This window comes from Miscanthus floridulus, chromosome 12, assembly GCF_019320115.1.
Source record: "Miscanthus floridulus cultivar M001 chromosome 12, ASM1932011v1, whole genome shotgun sequence".
Taxonomy (NCBI): domain Eukaryota; kingdom Viridiplantae; phylum Streptophyta; class Magnoliopsida; order Poales; family Poaceae; genus Miscanthus; species Miscanthus floridulus.
In genome coordinates, this window is record NC_089591.1 from 56663797 (window position 1) to 56687964 (window position 24168).

The window sequence follows — 24168 nt, forward strand, 5'->3', positions numbered from 1 at the left end:
AGATTTTGGTGAAAAAAAAACTTTTTAACAATTTCTTTAATTGATCTCCAAAGATGATTTTTAAAAAAACTATTAAAGAATACAGAGATATAGAAAACGACTTTTACTCAAATAACTTCAAATTATTAGAGATGCTCTAACAAGTAATTTACAGTACAGTACTGGTTTGTTGACACCATCACATCACAGCAGATAACCGGAGAAGGTTGCTGGCTTCGCTGGTCCACTGCACCCCGTTCTCCACGCAGGCACGGCCTGACCGCCTGACCGAGCGCGAGCCCCGTATTTCCCAACAAAAATTCGACAGCTATCACAAGCGAAACGAGATAAGCCAGCATCGACTGATCGACAGCACGCACCAGCGCACGCCGTACACGGCGCAGCTAGCGAAAAGCGACGGTGGCAAGAAGCGTCACGCTCAGACCTCAGAGAGAGGCGCACGCTAGCCTGCTCCGAGCCCCCGACTGGAAACTGTGCCGGGCCGGACCTTGGCAGATGCTTGCTTCCCCCCGATTCATACCGCTGGCGCGTTCGCCTCACGAAAGGCCCATCCGCGCTGTAGCTTTGAAACCTCGGCTCGCTTGAGGTGACGCCCGGATTTGTACATCCCAACTCGCCCCCACCAATCGAACAAATGGCGTGCCGGCAGTTATCTGTAGAAAAGAACGCGGCGGCTATAGAGCTGGAGCTGGATATGTGTTTTCTCCGGTGTCTTCCACTGCATTCTCGGTTCATCATCAGGAGTTGCAGCCTGAAGGTTGTTCATCAAGGGAGGCACTGCAAGAAGGTACATCCCCTACATGCTATCTTTTCACTGTTCTTCTTGACGACGCGTTTCTTGTTCTTCTATTCTGGGTTCTTCGTTCTTGAGCTCGTGTTGATTTTGGTTCAGCGAGTTCTCAGATTGACCCGTCGGGGTAAATTGATTCACGCGTTTGGTCATTGGATTAGACTGATGTTCATACATTCCTTTCAGTTCATTTTCTCGCTTTTCGCACCCATCATCGTGAAATATTACGAATACGAGGAGTTTTTCAAAACACACATGTGCACCAGCTTGCACGGGCTGGATCAGTTCCATGGAGTATCACGTAGAGCAATGGAACGACTTAGCAGAATTTTCACCCCATATGGAAGCATGTTCAGTTGCCATGCTATGAACCGCAGTAACATAACTCCTCAATGCCATAATACTTACCTCCTAGCCTTCTACACATTATCCTAAATTAAGTTATTATTCTCACTTCTTAAAACATCTTTCTTTTTTTTTCTAATACATCTTTATCTCTCTCTCTCATTTTCTACGCAAGCATCTCCAGCAGTATTACCTAAAACAAGCCCCTACTTCTGATTTGAATGCTCCTCTTTACTTTTCTAGCCCTCAAAAACTACTCCAACTTCAACAATAGCACTCAAACCAAAGCACCTATTTCTATATGACAAGTGGGACCCACTCGTCGATGAGATTGTTCTTATCTTCTTTTCTTCTTCACTCGACTACACTAGGAAGAGGGTGTGTTGAGAGGGCGTCGCGCCCGGAGAGGAGAGCGCCACCGGGAAAGAAGCTACGCCAAGGGCAAGTCCGAGCAGCTGGGAGGGCGCAAGGGACGGCAATAAGCTGAGGATTGACCGCTGAGGAGGCCCATTGGTTATGGGCTAGAGGTGAGGCTTGCCGAGCACATGAGGAGGCGACGACTGATGTCGGGCGAGAGCAAGGGTGGTTGGGCGTTGGCGTGAGGGAAACTGCCGAACAACAAAATACGTCAATTTGCCCAACAAGAATGGGTAGTGAGGGGAGGAATTTGGATGGCCAAACAAATTTGAGGGGCCAAGTAGGTAGCTTATTGAAGAGGATTTTTTTTCCACTACTAAAAAAAAGAGCAGAAGACTTGTTTGGGTAGTATACTGGAGATGCTCTAAGAGTGTGTTTGCTTTTCAATCCTAGAAAGACAACACTAGGCGTTCAATTTCAAACGCTTAGTTGGAGGATGTGGCCCGGCGAGGCACCAAACAAAACACTACTCTTTTCCACTCCACCTTAATTGCTGTGCTCAAAGCTAGACGATATCTAAGGCCAGTCTCAGTGGGTATATGTCACCGTTTCCAAGACTTCTATGTATTGAAAACATTGTAGACAAATTTTATCCACATGAAACTTATTTCATCCCGAAAACTTTTATCATATCTATTTTCATTAATACTATACCACATAAGCTTATTTAATGTCTATAAAACTCTTATAAAACCCTATCGAGATTGGCCTAACAGAGACATGGGAGCATATGTCGTTTAATATATTTTATTAGACCTATATATATACTAAGTAGACATGCACGTGCGACACGCACGTGCCTTTTAAAAATAATGTCTCAGAAGAAAAACATATAAAATTTTGAAAAGTCAATTTCAACATCGTTTTGAATAATTTACATGGTGTCAAAAATTCAAAACATGAGACAAACTATTTATATATCCACCTAAAAGACTCCTTCCTACCTAAAATATTTTCGTTGAGCAACTGACCTCTCATGTATCTTACAATTTTATATTAAGAACGTTTCAATGCCTATACACCTCAACTTGCTACTGACCTTTTTTTGTATCTTGATTAAAATTTTATCTTAAGAGGCTTACTAAACTCTTCTCTCAAACTATGCAATATACTGACATGAGATCTCTAAACATATTGTATCCAATTGACATGAATCGTTATCAGCATTGATGAACTTCGTCCGGGTTTTCTACTATATGCCTGCATATAATATACATGGAAGGATCCAGCATCTCAAAGCATGGAAATTTGCCTTCCAACAAGAGCTTAAGTTGAGGGTCCAGCTCAATACGGTACATACTTGTTCTGTTGTTCAAATAAGCATTCAAGCCATCTGTTGCAAGGACCTGAAAATAATGGGAAGTTGACAGAATTAGATTCTGCACTGCACCATCATGTGTTTAATGTCTCAACAACAACGACAACAACAAAGCCTTTAAGTCCCAAACAAGTTGGAGTAGGCTAGAGTTGAAACCCAGCAAAAGCAATCAAAGTTCAGACACGTGAATAGCTGTTTTTCAAGCACTCCTATCTAAGGCTAAGTCTTTGAGTATATTCCATCCTTTCAAGTCTTCTTTTATTGCCTCTACCCAAGTCAACTTCGGTCTTTCTCTGCCTCTCTTCACGTTACTATCCTGGCTTAGGATTCCACTACGCACCGGTGCCTCTGGAGATCTCCGTTGGACATGTCCAAACCATCTCAGCCGGTGTTGGAGAAGCTTTTCCGGTGTTGCCTCTACCCATGTGTTTAATGTCTCATGCTTATTAATTTATTATTGCATATCAGATATGCATAATGCATCTAATAAACAAGAATGGAAATTGGTTCAATGGAAACTGATGCCTTTTATCCAAAAAAATGGAAACTAATGCCAGCCAAAAACTGAACAATTTATCAATTTATATGTACAAATGGCTCACCACAAATTTAAGCCACCATCATCCCTGAATAACAACATACTAATGGTAAGTGGTAACTTCTTTGTCCCATCTATACAAATCAAAATGGTACTCCCTCATATGGAGTTCATCATTATGTCATTTATAAAAAAAAAATGCATCACATCTTAAAAATCATGAAACTGAATTGTGAATAAGTAAATCAACTTCACAGATAACATATTGCAACTTTCTATTCCTAAGTTTTCGTGCCATTATGTTTTTTTAGATATGAAAAGACATTTCAATTGCTCAAACACACCCAGGCAAGACAATCGATATATGTGGAATTACAAAATCTGGTGCATGATCCAAAAATTCAAGATAAAAGTAGGTAGATTATTATGACAACAACCTTCCATGGAGAATCAGCAGATCAAGTGTCATAACAACAATTTAGCGATGGGATTATAGCAATTCAAATCCATTTTTTAATCGCTATTCACTTATTATGTTTCGATAAGAATACTATACGAGATATGAAAAATGTTTCATGGATCAGGAAACAAACCTGCTGTGTTTCGAAGATGTGGATCACAGGATCTGCTGAACCAGACGACATGTACCAGCCATCTAGAGGGATTATAGCAATTCAAATCCATTTTTTAATCGCTATTCACTTATTATGTTTTGATAAGAATACTATACGAGATATGACAATGTTTCATGGATCAGGAAACAAAACTGCTGTGTTTCGAAGATGTGGATCATAGGATCTGTTGAACCAGATGACATGTACCAGCCATCTAGAGACCATGACTGGTTAATCAGAGTTGACTGGGACTCGCTGCTCTCTTGCTTCCAACCAAATGCATGAACCTCAATTTGCCTAACCCTGACATCAACAAGGGCAGCTGTCCTGTCAACACGAGGAAACAGATAAGACAGTTTAAGCACGCACCACAAAAAATTAAAAAGTACTACTGATTAGGATGATGGATAAGTCTCTGTGTGGGGCTGCAGCTAGGACTAGCATCTTGGAGTAGCATCTAGGACACTAGGACACTAGCATCCAGGACAGTATCGAGGACTAGCATCTAGGACTAGCATCTTGACATATGCTTGGCTGGCTAGCAGCCTATAAATATATATCCCCAACCCCTCAAGTTGGCATGACATTTGTGTGAGAAATAAACCAGAAAATTACCCCAACTCCTAGTGTCATCCTCTCTCGATGAGAGTAAGAATTCTGCTATTATCAAGAGTAAGAATTCAACGACTTAATTGGGTGTACAAGCTGAAGAGGGATGAAGCCGGCGCCATCGTCAGGCACAAGGCTCGCTTGGTGGCACGAGGTTTCGTGCAGCAAGAGGGGGTCGACTTCGACGACGCCTTTGCTCCCGTGGCACGGATGGAGTCCGTGCGACTCCTCCTTGCGCTAGCTGCCCAGGAGGGCTGGCGTGTTCATCACATGGACGCCAAGTCGGCGTTCCTTAACGACGACTTGAAGGAGGAGGTCTACGTGCACTAGCCGCCGGGATTTGAGATCCCCGAGAAGGAGGGGCACTGCGCAAGGCCCTCTATGGCTTGCGGCAGGCACCGAGGGCGTAGAATGCCAAGTTAGATTCCACGCTAAAGGGGATAGGCTTCGAGCAAAGCCCGCACGAGGCGGCCATCTACCGACGGGGCAGTGGAGGAAATGCTCTGCTGGTGGGTGTCTACGTCGATGACTTAGTGATCACCGGCACCAAGGATGCGGAGGTGGTGGCATTCAAGGAAGAGATGAAGACCACCTTCCAGATGAGTGACCTGGGGCCTCTCTCCTTCTACCTGGGAATTGAGGTGCACCAGGATGACTCCGGGATCATGCTTTGACAGACCGCCTACGCCAAGCGCGTCGTTGAGCTAGCTGGGCTCACCGACTGCAACCCAGCTCTCACTCCGATGGAGGAGAGGCTGAAACTGAGCCGCGATAGCACGACGGAGGAGGTGGACGCTACGCAGTACCGACGTCTTGTGGGGAGCCTCCGCTACCTCACCCACACACGGCCAGACTTGGCATTCTCCGTCGGCTACGTTAGTCGGTTCATGCAGCGACCGACGACGGAGCACCAGCAGGCTGTGAAGAGGATCATTCGCTACGTTGCGGGGACTCTCGACCACGGCCTCTACTACCCTAGGTACCCTAGGTGCCCTGGGGCGGCATACTTCGTCGGGTACAGCGACAGCGACCACGCTGGCGAAATCGACACCAGCAAGAGCACGAGCGGGATCCTCTTCCTCCTCGGCAAGTGCCTCGTTAGCTGACAGTCGGTCAAGCAGCAGGTGATGGCCCTGTCCAGTTGCGAGGCCGAGTACATAGCGGCCTCCACCGCTTCGACTCAGGCGCTCTGACTCGCTCGACTGCTTGGTGATCTCCTCGGCAGAGACACTAGAGCGGTGGAGCTTAGGATGGACAGCAAGTCGGCTCTGGCCCTGGCAAAGAACCCCGTTTTCCATGAACGGAGTAAGCACATCCGGGTGAGGTACCACTTCATCCGAGGCTGTTTGGAGGAAGGGAGCATCAAGGCGAGCTACATCAACACCAAGGACCAGCTTGCGGACCTGCTTACCAAGCCTCTTGGGAGGATTAAGTTCCTTGAGCTCTGCTCCAGGACCGGGATGGTTCAACTTTCCCACAAGACGCGCACAAGACTTAGGAGGAGAATGATGTATAAGTCTCTGTGTGGGGCTGCAGCTAGGACTAGCATCTAGGGCATTAGCATCTTGAACTAGCATCTAGGACTAGCATCTAGGACAGCATCTAGGACAGTATCTTAGCATCTAGGACTAGCATCTTGACATATGCTTGGCTGGCTAGCAGCCTATAAATATGTATCCCCAACCCTTCAGGTTGGCATGACATTTGTGTGAGAAATAAACCAGAAAATTGCCCCAACTCCTAGTGTCATCCTCTCTCGATGAGAGTAAGAATTCTGCTACTACCAAGAGTAAGAATTCAGCGACTAATAACTGTATATTGAACTTGTAAGTTATAATGCAAGAATAAGTTTAGATTAACTCAAGGGTTAAAGATAACAGCTACAAAGCCTACCCATTATTGAAGAAACAATAATTTTTTTTAATTTCACTTACCCTGTCTGCACCATGTATAAGTTGAAATCGCATGATTTGCTAAAACACTCATGCATTTGTTATCAATTAGGTTGTTGAACTCTGTCCTTTCAGCAGAGAGATCACCAAACCCTATTATCCTCTTGGCACAGCGAACAGATAATATTGTTTATTTTTCTGTTGCAATCCAGTAACACCCGTGACAGCAGAAGAATGGAAATCCTTATACACTCTCTTGGGCTTCCATGAATCACCTTTGTCTTTTCAAAATATAACAACATGATCACTTCTTCCTCCAGTTACAAAGCATGCATCAGACCAGGGTAAGAAACTAACTTTGTTTATGATTCCTTTTGTGTGAATCTAAAACCCGAACGCTTTATCAGAAGAGAACTCCTGTGGTCAAACCAACCAATCACATCACTATCGCGAGGTAATTGGAAAATCTGATTAAAGAAAGGTTGAAGAATAATCAATCCAAAGTTAATGAGCTTTTTTATGAAATTTAACATGATTAAATGGGAGGATCCTCAGAACATATATTTTCTAAGTTACTGTGTTTTAGTATATAATCCACCCTCAATCTTCGAAGGAGCTAACTGCGTGTTTGCTTTTCTAGACAAAAGTAAACCATACAATAATCAACATGTGCATTTCTTGATGAGACCTAGCTAGACAAGCATCTAGATTTTTAAACTACAACCCTTATATCCCAATGCATGATCCTTCTATATAGCGAAATAACAAAACATACACAATTAGTCAATAATTGCACAACAATATATGCATCCACAGTGCAACCTGTGCCGCAAATTTCAGTGACAATGGAATCAGAATCTGAAATAGTTCATCCTACGCAGCACCCATTCCTAATCCTTCACTTTTGTGCTGCTGCTAGCAAAATTTAGTGCTTGTAGGAGAGTTAGATGATTAAATTAACAGTGAAGTAAATTATAAAGAAAAGTGACTTTTGAGATTTATTAATTAAACCAACAAAAGGGCACTTAGATTGAGGATATAGAGATGGAATAAGAGTTAGGATACAAAGATTTTAATCCTAACCCTTCGTGTTTTTTCAGTTGAAGGGTTAGAACTACCACACTGACATATCCCAGTCCTAACCCCCTATCACTAATCAATAAATTCAAAAAGTCTGCCAGGAACATGGGTATGCAGGCTGCTGACCTGTAACTCTTCTAGAAAATTTAGCAAGCTCAATGGCATTATGTTTAGCCAACTTTCCAGCTAGTTCTCTCGTGTCCAGAGAATCTAAGTTCCACTGATAAAGAACCAAAGAATGTATTTGGTCAGACGGGTGGACACATATATATTTGACAAAGTGAATTGAGGAATGTACTATGACCAAATTCAATGACATGCCTCAGAATCCTCCCTTGGGCATGCACACATGAATGTGCTGTCCAAATCAAACAAAACATTACGAAGTGATGGCATAATCCAAAAGGCCAGGACACAAAGATCCAGGAGAAAACATGAAAAGCACCTGAAAAATAGAGGAGCAGATCCCAAATCGAAAAATGGTCCTGTCCAAATCGAACGGTGCAGCATGAGGAAGGGCAAAAATCGAAAAGCCAATTCACCCACATTCTTGCCATAACCCTTGCCAAACAACAATCAACTCCAAACGGACCCCGTAGGCCAGATGCACCAGAGATATGGAAAGAGGGTGAAGAAAATGCAGAGGTTAAGGAGGCATGCAGAAACATTAACAAATATGGAAGAGAAAAAAAAGAGGAAAAGTGCAAGAGAAACTCACGGCGGCCTTGACGCAGGGGAGCGGCGACGACGGTCCCCAAGGCCGAGGCCGGCACCGGGACGCCGGCGGCCGAGGCCCGTTCGTGCCGTGCCCGCTGTGCCGGTGCGCTAGGGACCGGCGGAGCGTCCGTGCCCAGGCCGGCACGCCGGGGGCCGCCCGCGCCGAGGGAGAGGAAGAGGCCACGCGCGACCGTGACGGCACGGCAGACGGAGGATGCGCGCGAGGCGACCTCGCAGCCGCAACAACCCGGCAGGGCGAGGACGCGGTGGCGCCGGCGCAGGGATCCAGCGACTTCACGGGATACGGAACAAAGGTCGAAGCGAGTGGGAGAAAGGGCAGCGCGGTTCCCAGGCGACGAAAGATACGGCGAGGTAACCGTCGTGGACGCCCGGACGAGGGGAGTGACTGAGCGGACGGGGAGGGAGCGATTGGCGGCGTGGCCTTGCGGTTGCGGAGGCGGAGCGACGCTGAGGGTATGGGTACGCGGGTGGGTAAGGATTTCGTCGGCGAAAAAAAAAAGGGGCTCTTGCGTTTGTACCCTTGTTTTGTATTGAAATTGTGATTTTGCCCCTATTTTTTTGACTTTGTGAATTTACCCCTACTGTGCCGTTCACGAAGCACCAGTTTGCCCCTGCTCCGTCATCCACCCCTAACGGTGTTAAACTTTGTACAAAAGGACATAAATGCCCATGCGATTTTACCCCTGTTTGTTATGCCTAATTGTGATTTTACCCTGATTTGGAATTAGACTTTTTTATTGTATGCTGACAATTGATTAAATTTGGTCAAACATATTTGGCACAACTTGCAATTATTTGAACTCAGATTTAATATTGATAAATATTCAAAATTTTGGGACCAAAAGGTTCATGATGCTGGGATGGGAGATTACATAAGATGCTACAGAGATCGATTCATATGTAGACAGTGGACTGGACTCCGCCGCGTTTCAGTGTGTTCTAGTCTCAAATTAGTTCCTGTATAGCACAAGCCAGATGTAAATGATCACGCTGCACACATATGCCTCTCCATGTACAAGCTAAGGCTAGGATCGTCAGCGACTCTAGCTTTCAGAGGCTTTGGTCTCTGCTCGATGCCGTCGCGTCCAGCGTCGGCGTAGCCCTGGACGCTGCCGCCTTCTCCCGGTGAAACCTCCTGAAGTCGGCGCCGAGGCCGACGTCCACGTCCCACTTCATCTTCTCCGCCAGCCTCGACAGAAACATATTTAGAATTAGTTGGTAGAGATAATTGAAGGCTAACCATAGTTTCAAAACCAAAGCTTGCAGCATCTGACTTTTGTAAGCATACAAAGCAACATGTAAACTGAAATAGCAGTGTCTGATAATATCCTTACTTAGAGGGCTTTCATCACGGTGTTCCTCAACCTTATCTGCACATATTGCAGTACCAGGCACAGCTCCACCAAATAGTGGCAACTTGCCGTTTTCAGCATTTGCAAGGTTCTCAGAATCTTTGAACTCGATCTTTCCATGTTTCGAAGGAACATCATCATCATTTTCAGAATGCAGCGACATGCCATTCTCAACTTCTATAGGGTTTTCAGAGTCCAAAGACCCCATCTCGAGATACTTTGACACCATAATCTCGTCTTCCTTCGCCACATTTAAGTCTGGAGATGAGGATAACATGATCATTTCCAGAATCATCCATTCCTGACGGGGACTTCTTGGGTGATGAGATGAGGATAACATCTGGAGAACAACCAGCATATGACAAGGACAGCTGCACAAATCCAGCTGGTGTGTGGAACAGGTCAGTAGATGTCAAGGAGAACTCCTGGACCAGCTTTCCATCACGCATTACGATGTCTGCCAGAGGAACAAGGGCAAAGCCAAGGAGCTGATCTTCCAGGTAGTTCCTCACTCTGCTTAACATCCATATCTCGCACGTGAGTGAAGCATCAACAGTCTGGATATCAAGCCGTAGGCTTTCCTCAAATACCGGGTTGCGCCCAGCACTGTTGATCACCTTGGTTGAGCATGAAACATCAGGGCTGCTCGTGAGGCACAGCTTTGCATACACATCCTGTTTGTGATAGATACAAACATTGTGGATGTCGCGTGCCTGGTGTACAAACACATCCAAGTAGCCAATGCATTTGTCTTTTCTGTTAGCGTCAGGAACAAAGTTGGTGGCCCTCTGAGTGATAATTTCAGTGTTCAGAAACTGTGGCTCGGCCACAGGGCCAGTTTGGTAAGTAGCCGCCATTGCTGGTGCGCTAAGTACTGCGGTACACACCGAAAAAAGAAATAGGTTCAGTGCTAAATCAGAAAGAAAGTTGTTTGAACAAATAACACAGCTGGTAGCCTTGTAAGAAAACAATACTAATGCAAAGCTCAGCCTAGGTCAAACTGATAGTCACAAATCTGTTTCAATACTTAGGTAAAAGGATTGGATCTACATCTTTGGGCTCACAGTTTCCAGAGCATAATCATGTAAAACTAAAAAGTAAGGCCGTTGCTAGTTCTAGATTTTTAAAATAAATAACTGAACCAGACAGAAGTAAACGTTGGGCCCTAGGTACTCTCTAATCAGGAAACTAACTTAGGTATTGGGCTCAGATCTGAAGGAATTTTAGCTCAAAGATCTCCTACAACTGCAGGAAAAAGAAAAGATTCTAGTGGTAGAAAGGTAACCTGTACAGTACTGATTTGCTCTGAAACAGAAAGAGCACGTGAGGACTGAGGACAAACGAACTTGGGACAGCAAACGGAAGCAGCATCCAGTGTGCAAACGCAGAAGGCTGGACGATCTGACAATTTGCATCTTTACCTATAGCCTAGATTTATGACTCCCAGAAATCAGAGAGTGAGTTGCAGCAAACGCACATTTGGTACATCCAATTCGAACCCACTGTCAGCCCAAATACTGGAATCAACGTCATAGTGTGGTCTGATGACTCACCGATCACAGCAAAATGCAAACGCAAAAGAAAGCATGAGCAGCGATGTGAGGTACTAATAGCTAGGCACGTAATATAATGTCAAACTCGATTCAGTGAACAAAGAACTGAGATTCTTAGCCTCTCGCACTAATCAGAAGCCCTATCCGTAACGAAAAGAAATCTTTCTGGCCGGAAAATTTCGAGGATTTGCCCCAACAAGCGGGAGGAAATCCAAGAGGAAAAGCCCCCCAAATCAGAACGAGCAGGGGGTAACTAACGCAGGGATCGTCTGGCCTCGGAATACTAGTGGCGGACTGAGTGATTAGGGACTTGTAATGCAAAATTACGGGGAGAATGGCGGTAATTACCTTCTTCGCTGGGGATTAACGGGGAGAACGACGACGGGGCGCACGGTGAGGAGGAGGAACTGCAGCGGCAGCATCGAAGGAAGACCTGCACGCGCACGCATGGCTCGTCCATGCGTTCCGCGCACGCCGAGACCTGCGGGCGGGCGCCGCGACCTCCCCGCGGCCGCCTGGAGGAAGCCGCGCGCCCCGCCGATGCAGCCGCCGCGGCCAGAAGGCAGCCGCGCCCCACGCCCTGGAGGCAGCCCCGCCCCGCTGGTTCTTCCGCCGCTGCCGCAGCTCCCCCGGCCAGATCTAGTGGTGGTGCGGGGGATCGAGCCCCCTCTCTCCTCCCTCCGGCGATGGTGCGGCGCGTGGACGACAGATCCGGTGGTAGCTCGGCGCGGGGACGTCGGATCCGGCGGCGGCACGGGGAGCCCCCTATCTCCTCCCTCCAGCGACGGCGCGGCACGGGGACCGAGGAGCTCCTCTGTCTCCTTCTCCGGCGGCGTCGATCTGGGCGAGGAGGTCCTCCCTCTCCCTCAAGCCCGCCGGCCATGCTCGCACGGCCGCAGCGCCTAGAGGAAGGTCGTGCCCGCACCTAGAGCCGTGGGCCCGCGCCCACAACCAGGAGGCAGCCCCTTCCCACGCCCGCGCTCTGGAGCCACGGCCTCCCCTTCGCTGCTTCTTTAGCCGCCGCCGCCGGGAACCCGCGCTCACGAACAGCCCGAGCCGACAGACGACGCCCGTGCTTCAGTCTGGGATGGATGAGGTGATAAGGATAAGGGGCATTATGGTCATTTAGTCCTTGCTTTTCAGATTTGGAATTTTTTTAATTCGTTTAATCCATGTTAATTTGACGGACGTGAGAAGCAGGGGCAAACGGACCATTCAATTTAAAATAACAAGGGTAAAAACACAAAGTTAAAAAAGTAGGGGCAAAATCACAATTAGCTTACTGGACGAGGGTAAGAACACAATTATCCCAAAAAAAAGGGAGAGGAGTCGTCCGCACGGTGAAACAAGGGTGTTTCATATGCTCATGTCGTCTTGTCCTAGGTCCACTTGTCAATCAGTGGGTAGAAAGTTTTTTTCGGCGACAAATGATTCTCGATCCTGGGCTCTGTTTACATAGATATAGATATAAATATACACGTATAGTGTGGAGTTTCTCAAAGTAGCCGTATTTAGAGATACCGACTAATCGGATTTTAGGCCCACCTCATCTTATTTCTGGGCTTCCGGCCATCATCAGCACAGGCCCACTTCCAATCGAGTCTGTAAGCCTGGTGCGTTTTTTTTTTCTTTTTGCGAGGAAAGCCTGGTATGGTTCCCAAAGCGGAGAGAACCGAATCCTCTTTTACTCTACTGCGACCGCCGCCGAGAAGGCCACGGCAATGGCTTTCGAGGCTTCTTTGAGTGCCACCTCCCGCACGGGACGGACGCGCCACGGCACCACGCCCCGTTCGCTCAAAATGAACCAGAGAAATTTATGGGAGAAAAATACTGTTTTGAATAAAAAAAAGAAGAGGATAAGCCGGGTGTAAGGGCACGAGAACGGAGCCCACCTCCCGGGTATGGCGGAAGCAGGAGCACGCGGTTTTGGTTGCAGTTCAGTGGTAGGAGCTTCCTGCTCCCTCAGGCTGCACATGCTTGTTCGCGTCGCTCACGGCTCACCGTCTTGATAGCCAGCGCGCGATAGATCGGCGGAGCCTTCGGGCACGCTCGTCCGTAAGAGACTCCCGAAGCCATGACTTTCATAGTCTAGCCGACAGGATATCCAATACTACGAATGGATTTGGACCTCGCCATACTAGAGCATGTACTTTTTTATTGTCATGGCAGCCGCTAGTTTTTTCAGATTAGGATGAGTGTTTTTTTCATCTTGGATTGAATATTGATCTGATTTGTCGTACATCACTATGCACTATGCACTATGGAGTAGACTGCCTTGTGTGTAAACTGTTACAAAACGGATTTTACTTGTATTTTAGTATTAGTTTTTGAATAAGATGGTAACTTTGGGAGATTTCAATTAAACTTGTCAGTAAACCTTGTTTGATGGCAACAGCAACTTATGTAATCCGTAACTTTCTAACTCTGCTGTTTCAGAATATGCTTGATAGCTACACTTCGTAGAGGAAGAAGTATCCAGCAGGAAGAATGGATGAGACAGGGGATGCTCTGAGGTCCTGCATGGAGCAGCTGCTCCTTGTCAGGGACGAGAAAGAGCGGCTTATAATTGAAGCAACCAATAAGATCTCTTCTGAGCAGAAGAAGACGCTACATTTACAGCAGAAGTTCGAAGATGCAAACAAACAGTTTGAGAAGGTCATTACAGAAAACTACAATCTTTGCAACACTGTTGCCTCAAAGGAGAAGCTGATCGAAGAGCTGAAAGAATCCAAAGCACATTCAGGACCAGGAGTTGACCGATGCAACCTGCAAGGCTTGAGTTTTCACAGAAACAATGCGCCTCCCTCAGGTACGAGGTGCGCGTGCTTCAGGAGGAGCTTGAGATTCGGAGCAAGGAGCGAGAGTATGACCTCAAATCAATAGACGCTGCTCGGAAGAAGCAGCAGGAGAGCACGAAGAAGATCACTGCGCTAGAAGCAGAATGCCAGAGGCTGCGGACCATGGTTCAGAAGCGTCCTGCCAGGTCCTGCGGCGTTGGCAAAAATGAAAGATGAGGTCAAGCGACAAGGTTCTAGGTGCTGCTGAGAATGGAGCAAGAAGGGCCCGTGCAGGTGCAGCAGTGCAGCCACAGCAGCCGAGGCATTCCATGTCTGAAGGTCACCTAGTCAAGCTGCAGGAATTGGGTGATGAAAACAGACAGCTCAGGCAGTTATTGGCCCAGAAGGAGAGCGACCTGCACTTTGTGCTTCCGAAGTACGCAGACGAGGCATGCAAGCTGTCAATACTGCAAAGGCAGCATGGAGAGTTGTCTGGTAGTCACAGTTTAATAGAGAATAACCGTCCAAAACCAATGGTGAGTGCATTTGCCAAGACAGAACACTCCATATCTGGGAAGCAACAGGTGTCTAAGATTAGGAGTAGGAGCAGAAGAATCACAGGATCTGACATGCTATTGCTTGTTGATCCTCTAGATATTGAGAAACTAGAGAGGACATCCAGACCTTCAAGTGCCCCACATCAGTGTGTCGATTCACCTGATACAGACTCAAAAATGATGGCCTCAGACACATTTCATAGAGAGCTCATCCCTGATGGTTTCTCTGACAAGTACCCCGAATGGATTCAGGACATTTTGAATGTAATCAGACATAAGCATCAAGGCAGTAAGATAAGTGTTGATGTTATTCTTGATGAAGTAACACATGCACTGAAGAATGAGATATCTGCCAAAGGAAATGATGGTGCACACTTTTCCTATTACAGGGCAGAAATAGACAAAATGGTGGCTACTCTGATAGACAGAATCAGCAGCATGGCTGAAAGATCTACCAAAAACAATGTTATGAGTTTTCGATCACTTTCTCATGAAAAGTCTGAACTCACTTTGCGACTTGAGCATCTAGTTCATGTCTGCAGTGACGTATTAGATGGAAAGGCTAATCTTGAAAGCCTTACTGATGAAGTTTGCTTGATCCTAGAGTGGATAGTAAGCCGATGCCTTTTATGTGATGATGAACTAGACATTGTGGACTACATAACAAATAATTCTGATGGAAATGAGTCCCGAAGGACATTAAGCATTCATGAAAAAGATATAATGAAGAGTACAAAATCAAAAATGGTTTTAGGAACTCAACAAGAGAGACAAAGATCGGTTGAAACAACTGAAGACTTGATCCCTGATGTAATATTAGAAAACCATTCTCAGATTGAGTTGATCACTTCTAAGCTTGTTGAAGACTTAGTGGCTCTTAGACAAGAGGAGGGTGATACTTAGTCAGGAACAGCATCTGGTATGCTGTGAAGCAAAAAGGTATTTATTTTACTATTTTTGTATCATGTTATTATTTGCAGAATTATAGCGTGCATAAGCAATTCGGATTATTTGTGATGCAGTGCTGCTTCTGACGGGAGCAAAGACAAGTTAGTAGAAGAAGAGGGAAACCAGCTCACAACGGTAATCTCGAATGTCCTTATCCTGACCTCTTTCCTTTCTGCAAGCACAAAGTCTATCTGTACACAAACAGATCTTGTCTATGAGAATTTAGCACAGAGAAAAATGGCAATTCCAAGGACATTTCCGATGATTCCCTGGACATTCCCATCTTTTATAGAGATATGGACTGAAAAAATTATAATGATTTTGCCTCTTGCAGACCTCAGCAATATCTGCAGCAGTCAGGAAACTTGCAGAATGCCAAGAAACAATGGCAAATCTAAGTAAGCAGTTGCATGCTCTGGAAAGTCCGGCAAATACAGATCCATCAGATAAAGAGAAATGTGGTACCCTACCCCCGTCAGCTGAGCCTGATGCAACCTGAGAAGAAAGAACACGGCTGAGCCTGATGCAAATGCAACTGAGAAGAAAGAACACGAGCAAGATTCTGGCCGAAGTCTACAGTCTGCTAAAAGTGCTTCGACCCTGGTTATTGTTCGTCCGACGGTCCCGAAGTCACCCCGACCATCCCGTTTCTGTTGACACAAAAAAGAAGAAGCGGCGTGCTAATCTTCTGGGCAGGCTTGTCTTCAGAAAGAAAGCATAAAACTCGGACTACAAATCTCAGCGTCGACCTCAAAATTAAGTCATCAGTACAGTTGTTCAGCACTTGGGAGCTCGTTCTTGCGTTTTAAGTTATATACCTCGACTGGTCTTAAGTTATTTCCAATTCCAATAAAACGAGCATACTACGCATATTGTGTGTAATTTATTGGGTATTTATTTGGATGTAAGCAAGGCTGTGCTTGAGAAATTTGTGGAAACTTGTTCAGTCCAGAAGTATGTGTAATACTGTAAATCGGTACCCTACCCTTTGGATTAAATAAATATCTGTATTTATTGTTAGGATCAGATCATTTCCACCGGATTAAAGAAATACAATTCCCTCTATAATTAGTGATAAAGGAGATTGACAGTAAAAGAAATGAGCTCCAACCGAACCCCTCTTCAATCGCCTTTTGTTGATTTTTTTCCGAATTCCACAAAAGTTCCTCTCTTCCGTAAAGAAAGGGGAGCAACCAAGGCTCTGTTCGGCAAGACTTATTGCTGCCGCGGCTGATTTATAGAGCTGATTTGTTGTGAGAGAAAAACACTTACCATGGCTAAAAAGCAGGGCTGATTCTGGCTGATAAGCTCAAGCGAACAGGGCCTAAGATATTTTCCCCCATACAAAGTTGGTTATTTAAGGGTCTATTTTGGTAGAGCTCCTAGAGCAGTTTCTAGGCTGAATCTAGGAGAAGCTTACCAAAAAATTATTCATACGCTAATTATGTAAAGTGATTCTCGGAAATAAAATAGGGGGTTGGGAGAAGAAAAATAGCTTCTTCTGATTTACTCTAAGCACAGAGTAACTGCATGAATGTGAGTTGAGGGTGGCTTAATAGAGCAGAGATAGTAAGAAAACGGTTTCAAGGTAGATGGACAAACAACAGCTTGGGTGCCAAGGCACCATGGCTAAGATGAAGAAGATACTACTTGCATTGAATCGAGGCACCAATCAAGTATGAAGAGTCATATCTTTAGGAGAATCAATCATTGTTGAATCATATGAAGAAGTGACTTTTAACCATGTAGTGAATTTATATGTGTTGAAATGGTTCGATTTACACACTTAACTGGGCTTTGCTTAGCATGGTGGAGACAAGTTTGTTGCAATTCCTGAGAAGACAATTGAGAAGAAATGACATTTGTGAAGATATAAAGCTCAATCGATTTGAATTTCGGTTTTCATTTAAACTTGAGTTCATAGGTATGCCATACTATCGAGAGAGATGCAACATGATGAGAATTGAGAAGTCTCTAGCGCACAAGAAAACCCATGTGAAATCTAAGAGAGAACCACCCAAATACTAACTTGTGTGTGCTATAGGGCCTACATACCAGATAGTCCAATATGCCATACCGTGTGGTCCGGTATGAACTGTCAACACTGTTGAGGTTTGGATTTTTCAAGAGGGGTTCTCTCTAGATTGAAACTTTTGATGGAATTTTCGATTAGGGGTTCTCTGTCTTTTAGGGTTGGAGTTTCTAGGGATGATTAGAATTTCCGAGGCTTGATTTTTCTAACGGCTAGTTGAGGTTATACCGAATGGTCTATATTACATGTCTGTCTCCAAGGATTAGTAATGACTAATTTTTAATGGTGGAGTTACTTATACCTCCAAGCCCTCTCCTTTGATGATTGCCGATTCCGGTGGTTATTATAAATATTCTAAGCTTTGTGAGAGCACTCCCCAACCTCTATTTGTGAGATTGAGTGATTATTGCAAAATCAAAGTGTTGGGGTTGAGTGAGATTGACTTAGTGATCAAAAGAGCAAGTCAAAACCTTGAGCACTCATGCCAAGTCAAAGATCTCATTAAGCATTTGTTACTCTAGGAGGTCAAACCTCCTAGATGGTTAGGATTCGTCCGGCTAGCTTCCGAGCTTGTGGGAGGCCACAAACAAGTTTGTGAATGCTTCGATCTTGCCTCCGAAAGGAAAAAGATCAAACTATAGTGGATTGAGGAAAATGATTTGAGAGCAACCTAGATAGAATTTGATTACGAATGATCACCAATGACTTCGTCAACTGAGATGTAGGTTTTAAGTGGGAACTCAAACATCGGTGATACAAATCCTTGTCTCCTTTGCGCTTTGCATTTTTATTTTGTTTGTCTCGATCTTATTGGGTTGTGCTTGTTTGTGTGAAGTAAACTTTAGTGCACAACCAGTGGGAAGCTCCCGCAACATCAAGGGTGAAGGATAAGTTGGAAGGAAGAAGATTGTTGCTGTTCTAAGCAACCCGCAAATACCAATTCATACGCCTCACTAACACTCTTTGCTTGTAGTGTGGACATTAGAAAGGAATTTTACTTTGATTTAGGGTTTGTTTGGTTCAGTTGTGAGACGTGTGAGCTATGAAAAAGTTGTTGTGAGCTATGTGCTGTGAAAAACTTGTAAGTAGTGGTTGAAACAACTATGAAACCTACCCCTCTTTTGTATCTCCCTTGAAACAATTATGGAACATCTCTCTAGGAGACATGCTCGGTCCTTTCACATCTGAGTACCATGTGTCATGTGGGAGATATAATGTTGTATTTTTCTCAATATGCTAGAGCAACCATCCCTGTAGAAAATTTTAGGAGAAAGGAGATCTGATGGAGCTGCTTTAATAAATGTAGATACTTAGGAAAGAATTTGCATAATGATATGTCATGATGAAAACCTCTGTGCGATCATTATTCTAAGCTGGCAGCTGCTACTGCTTGTGTGTAACACTGAGAAATGAGAATGGCATACACATACGTGGGTGCTTTTCCCTCGCTTCATATTTCTGGTAGAAGGCAAGAGCACGCTTAGGCTTTCATTTAGGAGTATGGACGACCATTGCAACAAGCGGTGTATTGTATATATAACTACAAGTATATCCCGCACATTGCTGTAGAAATTACAGATAATTTAGAATGAAATTAGATTACATATAATTACTTATACGAAGGGATAAACTATTATAAATTAATATAGTGGATAAATAGCACATTGATATTGACAACTAAATGCTAGTTAGTGCATAATGTGTCTCACTAATGTGGATATCATAATTGCATGTACTAGTGGACTGTAATTGCATATGACAATGGGTTGCTGAGATGGACAACTTGCATGTTGAGATAAGATTCTAGCGGGATTTAAAACTATATATATAGATATAGATATAGATAAATCACAATTCATGAGTCCACAACCGCAACAGTTGTTTATCGGACTTGTCTGATGAGATGCAATTGCTTCCTGTTCACCTACAAGTCCTGCATCCACTCCGATGGCTAGGTATTCTTCGTGGTCACGGACCATGAACTATTTCAAATGATCTCAAACTAATAGGAAATGGGATGAAACATGATCCTTTCTCACCACGCCATGATCAAGGGTGGTTGGTGTAATCGTAGGCCCTTGTCATATACATCTAATCATCTATACTTATACTTAATATTAGAAATGGGAATTTTCTTCTTTCCATATCTCTCTCTCTCTCTCTCTCTCTCTCTCTCTCTCTCTTCTGTCTGTATGCCACCTACTCCTTTTCTACTCCCACCCTTGTCACTTCCACGGATGAGAAACATAGACCAAAGACAAAAGTTTGAAGCTACAAAACCTTCCTTAGCATAGTACCACTTATGTCGTATCCTGGCTACGCACGCGTATGGACATGTGGCTCACCTTTCACCTTTATTAAACTCACAACAAGTACACATAATAGATATATTTAAGCTAAGTCAATCCATGTAGGATCAATCCTTCGGCATTGCGCCTAGCATTTATTATGGGACTTAAGATTTATTTGATTCAATTAGAATAAGGTTAGTCCAAACCCAATTAAATAAATTCAATAAAAACCACAAGGATTTACACTATGGTGCGCTTATGGGCTTAGGCTAATTTTGGGGTTGAGCCATTTTTTTTGTCATCTTTTTGGGCCTGAGCCAAGTGTTTCTTCATCGCCGTATAGGCTAGATGCAGGCAAATCATATGTGCCCATAAAAAACACAGGACGTACACCGAAAGCATAATACCACATCACCTGTGAAAGTAGAGAAACGCATGCTCATAATGGCACAACATGTCCTCTGGAGCACAATGACGATAGCGTAGCTAGTAGACATGCTTTGAGTAAAATCAAAGAACAACATGGGGGAAATGATTATCAGATTACATAGTCTTCTAAAGAAGACCGTACCAGAGGGAAAGCTTCCCATAATATACTCTATCTACATATACTTCGCCGGCCTTCTGTAGCTGGCCGCATAATAAGTTATTCTGTGGCCACTTTGAGTTACGATAATTACTATATACTAATTTACGAGATTATGGTAGGCCACTTTGAGTTACGATAATTACTATACTAATTTACGAGATTATGGTAACTCCCTCATAAGTGATTTACTATAGCATTATGGTAAGTATCATCTTGATTATAGTAACCCATGCATCGTAAATGTGTATTGTCATTATCATAAATTGGTACAAACAAACATTATCGTAAATCAAGGTTATATATATATATATATATATATATATATATATATATATATATATATATATATATATATATATATATATATAAATATTTGTGGCCTTATTGGGCACCCATTATGAGTGAGAAAAGGGGTAATACAATTAGTAAACTTATTATGAGAATTTTGACAATAAACCATATATATTTATAAAGAGCACACTGGAAATATTATGAGCTTCTAGACCCCTCAGGTAACTGGTTTTCATCGGTTAATGACAACTTTGCTTGCTATGGGATAGAACTAAATATTTGTGGCCTTATGGGGCAACCATTATGAGTGAGAAAAGGGAAAATACAATTAGTAAACTTATGAGAATTTTGACAATAAACCATATTTATAAGAGGACAATGGAAATATTATGAGCTTCTAAATCCCCAAGTAAATGGTAAGGCAACCATTATGAGTGAGAAAAGGGAAAATACAATTAGTAAACTGATGAGAATTTTGACAATAAACCATATTTATAAGAGCACAATGGAAATATTATGAGCTTCTAGACCCCCAAGTAAATGGTTTTCAGTGGTTAATGACAACTTTGCTTTGGTTACTAACGTGTGTGTTTTGGAGAAACATGTTAATGTTAGTTCACAAAGCATCAATATGAAGAAGTGTTCTCAATTCTTAGTTAAGAGGACAACTTGGCATGTGTGACTAACACATGGTTTGATGAATCATCAAGTGTTAAAGGCTAGTCCACAATGCATGGAGAATGAAGACATCCCCAGGATTTGATGATAAGATGATCAAGAACTCAATACCAAAGATAAAAGTAATCCAGAGTAATGCAAAACAAATGAGAACTCAAGATCAAGTGGATCATGGATGCGTAAAGTGTTCAGACAAGAAGGGGATTTGAGTATGCAAAGGCTCATTTGTTCAAGTATGCATGGTGGTGTAGTCTTGAAGAACATATGGTCCAAAGAGCTTGGTTGTACAACAAGGAATCTAATGGGCCAAGTTTTTCGTAATTGGAGTTTATATGAAGAAGTAGGAGGTGAAACCAGGAGAAATTGCATACAGTGGATAGTCTGGCTAGAAGGAAACCATGAGCACCGAACAATTGGTGATATGTCTGGCCAGTACCTCCATGTGAAATATACTATTGAAATGTGAAGATCGGACAATCTAGCTAGTGAAGAATGAGTGCATCGGGAATGAAAAGATTCTTTAACCATCACAACATACGTTGTCCTTCACCGCTCTTGCATTCCTCTGTACATTGTCCCTCACTCTCACCCTTCTCGTTTGAGTTTGGAGCTGTGAAACCTTCGTTGGCACCATAACAATCGTGTCATAGCCTAGTCGCTTGAGCCCATTCACATCGTGCGGGCGGGTGGGTATATGGCTAGTCTTCTAACTTTCCTAAATTCATAATAGCTTCACACAATAGCTACCTGTTTAAGTCAATCTCATATCAATTTCCCATACAGATCATGGTACTTGGATCTAATCGGTCCCAAGTTAATAGCATTAGATGAGCTTGATCATCATCAGTGCTAACATCACTTTAGGATATGAGCTTGATGTCTTTCACTGGAACCTAACCCCAATTAGACAACTGTAGGTGAAATCACATTATCATGCTCTAATCCATTTATAGGTGCCTAATTTAAATCAACGTAAATGGAAAATAAAAGCCCCTTTGAAGGTTAATATTTTTATGGTACCTATGCAGAGGAGTAGCGGTTACAAAAGATAATTTATTCAAATGTAACTCGTAAGGTAGAAAAACGTGTTGTTTTTGTCAAAAAACAATTAGACACTTGTTCTTTGATTACTGGTTCATCTGGACTGTTTGTTCAATAAATGAGGTGGCCTCAGATCTTACTAAACTATATCAAATATATTTGTCAATTAGCTAGAAAGGATTAGTAAATATTTAAAGCCTTTGTCCTACTAGAGGTGCCCACCACATGTTGATTACGTAGGAATGATATAGTTTTTGAAAAGAAAAAATATTGGTCGATTTGGTAAAGTAGGAATGATATAGTTTTTGAAAATAAAAAAATTCATCTCCTTTCAGGTTATCCTCTTGGTTATTCATTGGCACCATATGTGGGCTATCCTCCAAAAGCCGAACACACAAGATTTGGTTGTGGTGGTTTTGCAGCACTTGGTACATGTGGCCATAGTTATCTTCTCCCAGGCACATGGGTAATGTTCTAGTCTTCGGATTGATAGTCACTAGAGTGTGTGTGGTTTACTCTTTCGATGGTTGTGTGCTTTCTGTCAGGCAGAGACCAAAATAACTATTTTCAAGGTTTTGTATCAACTCGATGTAATGTACTTAAATATTAATAAAAAGCCTCCTTTACAAAAAAACTCAATGCAACATTACTATAAGGCTTACTAACAAGCAAAACCACACAAGCTTTCATGCAACACTAGAATGTGCACTTCATGGAGCACAAGCTTATTATCTTCCATATGTATGAGTGCTCCACAAATTGCTAAGGCGCATGCTAGCAGTAGTTGAAGCATTGAACTGATGAAGGAAAATATGACCAACAGAAAACTATTCATCAGGCAACTAATTATATATGATTCATCTTCTTCCACTAGAAATTAAAAGACAATCACCGGTGATAGCATCACATGCAAAGATATGGTAAAATTGTCACCAAATATTATTAGAAATTGAAGCAAACAACATCTCAGCCTCCAGTAAAACAAACGATATGGAGATCAAGTCGCACAAGCAAACATCAACAAATAGATAGTTCATGAAAATGGAGCATCATCAGATGGTTTGATGCAGTGCAAAATTCTTGCACATTTATTCTTAAACAACGATATGGAAATTTATGGATTGGTTGCTGTCATGCACTCTCTCATGAAAATAATTTCCCCCACAGTTAGATAAAACCAGGGGGTAGTTTATCCAACTCATGGAGCATGGGACGGTATGCAGTAGAAGGCCTCCTGCTCCTTCCCCTTTGTCTTCCTCTTCCTCCTCCCCTTCCTTCAGTACTAATAGCCTTGCTACGCCTGGTAGAAGTCCCAGTATTTTTTTTCAAACATGAAGTATATAATAATAGACCTCAAATATAGCACTACAAATCTCCATTTTAAATGTAATAAACATTGATTTTATAACCACATTATTAACATAATGGAATATGGGTAAGATCTTTTAATTGCTGTAGAAAAATAAACAATGCATAGAAAGAATTCATACCACTACTTTTAGCATCACCGGAATTCACTGCCCTCTGCGATACCAAAGAACATATCAAAACAATGTTTAGTATTGTATAATCTTTTCTAAATACTAAATGAGCATAAAAGATGTCACTGACAATCCATATTTTCAACTTATGCACTTGTGCTTTTAATGTGACCAAACACTGCACTAAACAGTAGGTGCAATTGAAAATTTAACTTTCTATCTACATACTTCAAACTT

At 43.2% G+C, this 24168-nt stretch overlaps 2 long non-coding RNA genes and 3 pseudogenes across 6 annotated transcripts; 1 reads left to right on the forward strand and 4 right to left on the reverse strand.

Annotated features, from left to right (window-relative positions):
* The first annotated feature begins 403 nt into the window (after positions 1-403).
* Positions 404-16548, forward strand: LOC136496495 (filament-like plant protein 7; annotated as a pseudogene).
* LOC136496498 (uncharacterized) lies at positions 2642-4133 on the reverse strand. Its single transcript, XR_010769066.1, has 2 exons — positions 4002-4133; positions 2642-2898 (listed from the first exon to the last, which is right to left on the reverse strand). It is a non-coding gene; the product is annotated as an uncharacterized lncRNA (long non-coding RNA).
* Positions 4207-8461, reverse strand: LOC136496497 (uncharacterized). 5 transcript variants are annotated; one of them, XR_010769064.1, is made up of 5 exons: positions 8049-8307; positions 7925-7961; positions 7730-7823; positions 6566-6990; positions 4207-4349 (listed from the first exon to the last, which is right to left on the reverse strand). It is a non-coding gene; the product is annotated as an uncharacterized lncRNA (long non-coding RNA). The 5 variants fall into 5 exon arrangements; XR_010769061.1 differs by lacking the exons at positions 7925-7961; positions 8049-8307 and adding an exon at positions 8322-8461 and having other exon boundaries at positions 6566-6940; XR_010769063.1 differs by lacking the exons at positions 7925-7961; positions 8049-8307 and adding an exon at positions 8322-8461 and having other exon boundaries at positions 6566-6967.
* LOC136496496 (uncharacterized) lies at positions 9143-12322 on the reverse strand (annotated as a pseudogene).
* Positions 16549-23617: 7069 nt separating the features above from the next.
* LOC136495930 (uncharacterized) overlaps positions 23618-24168 on the reverse strand; it is a 51332-nt pseudogene continuing 50781 nt past the window's right edge.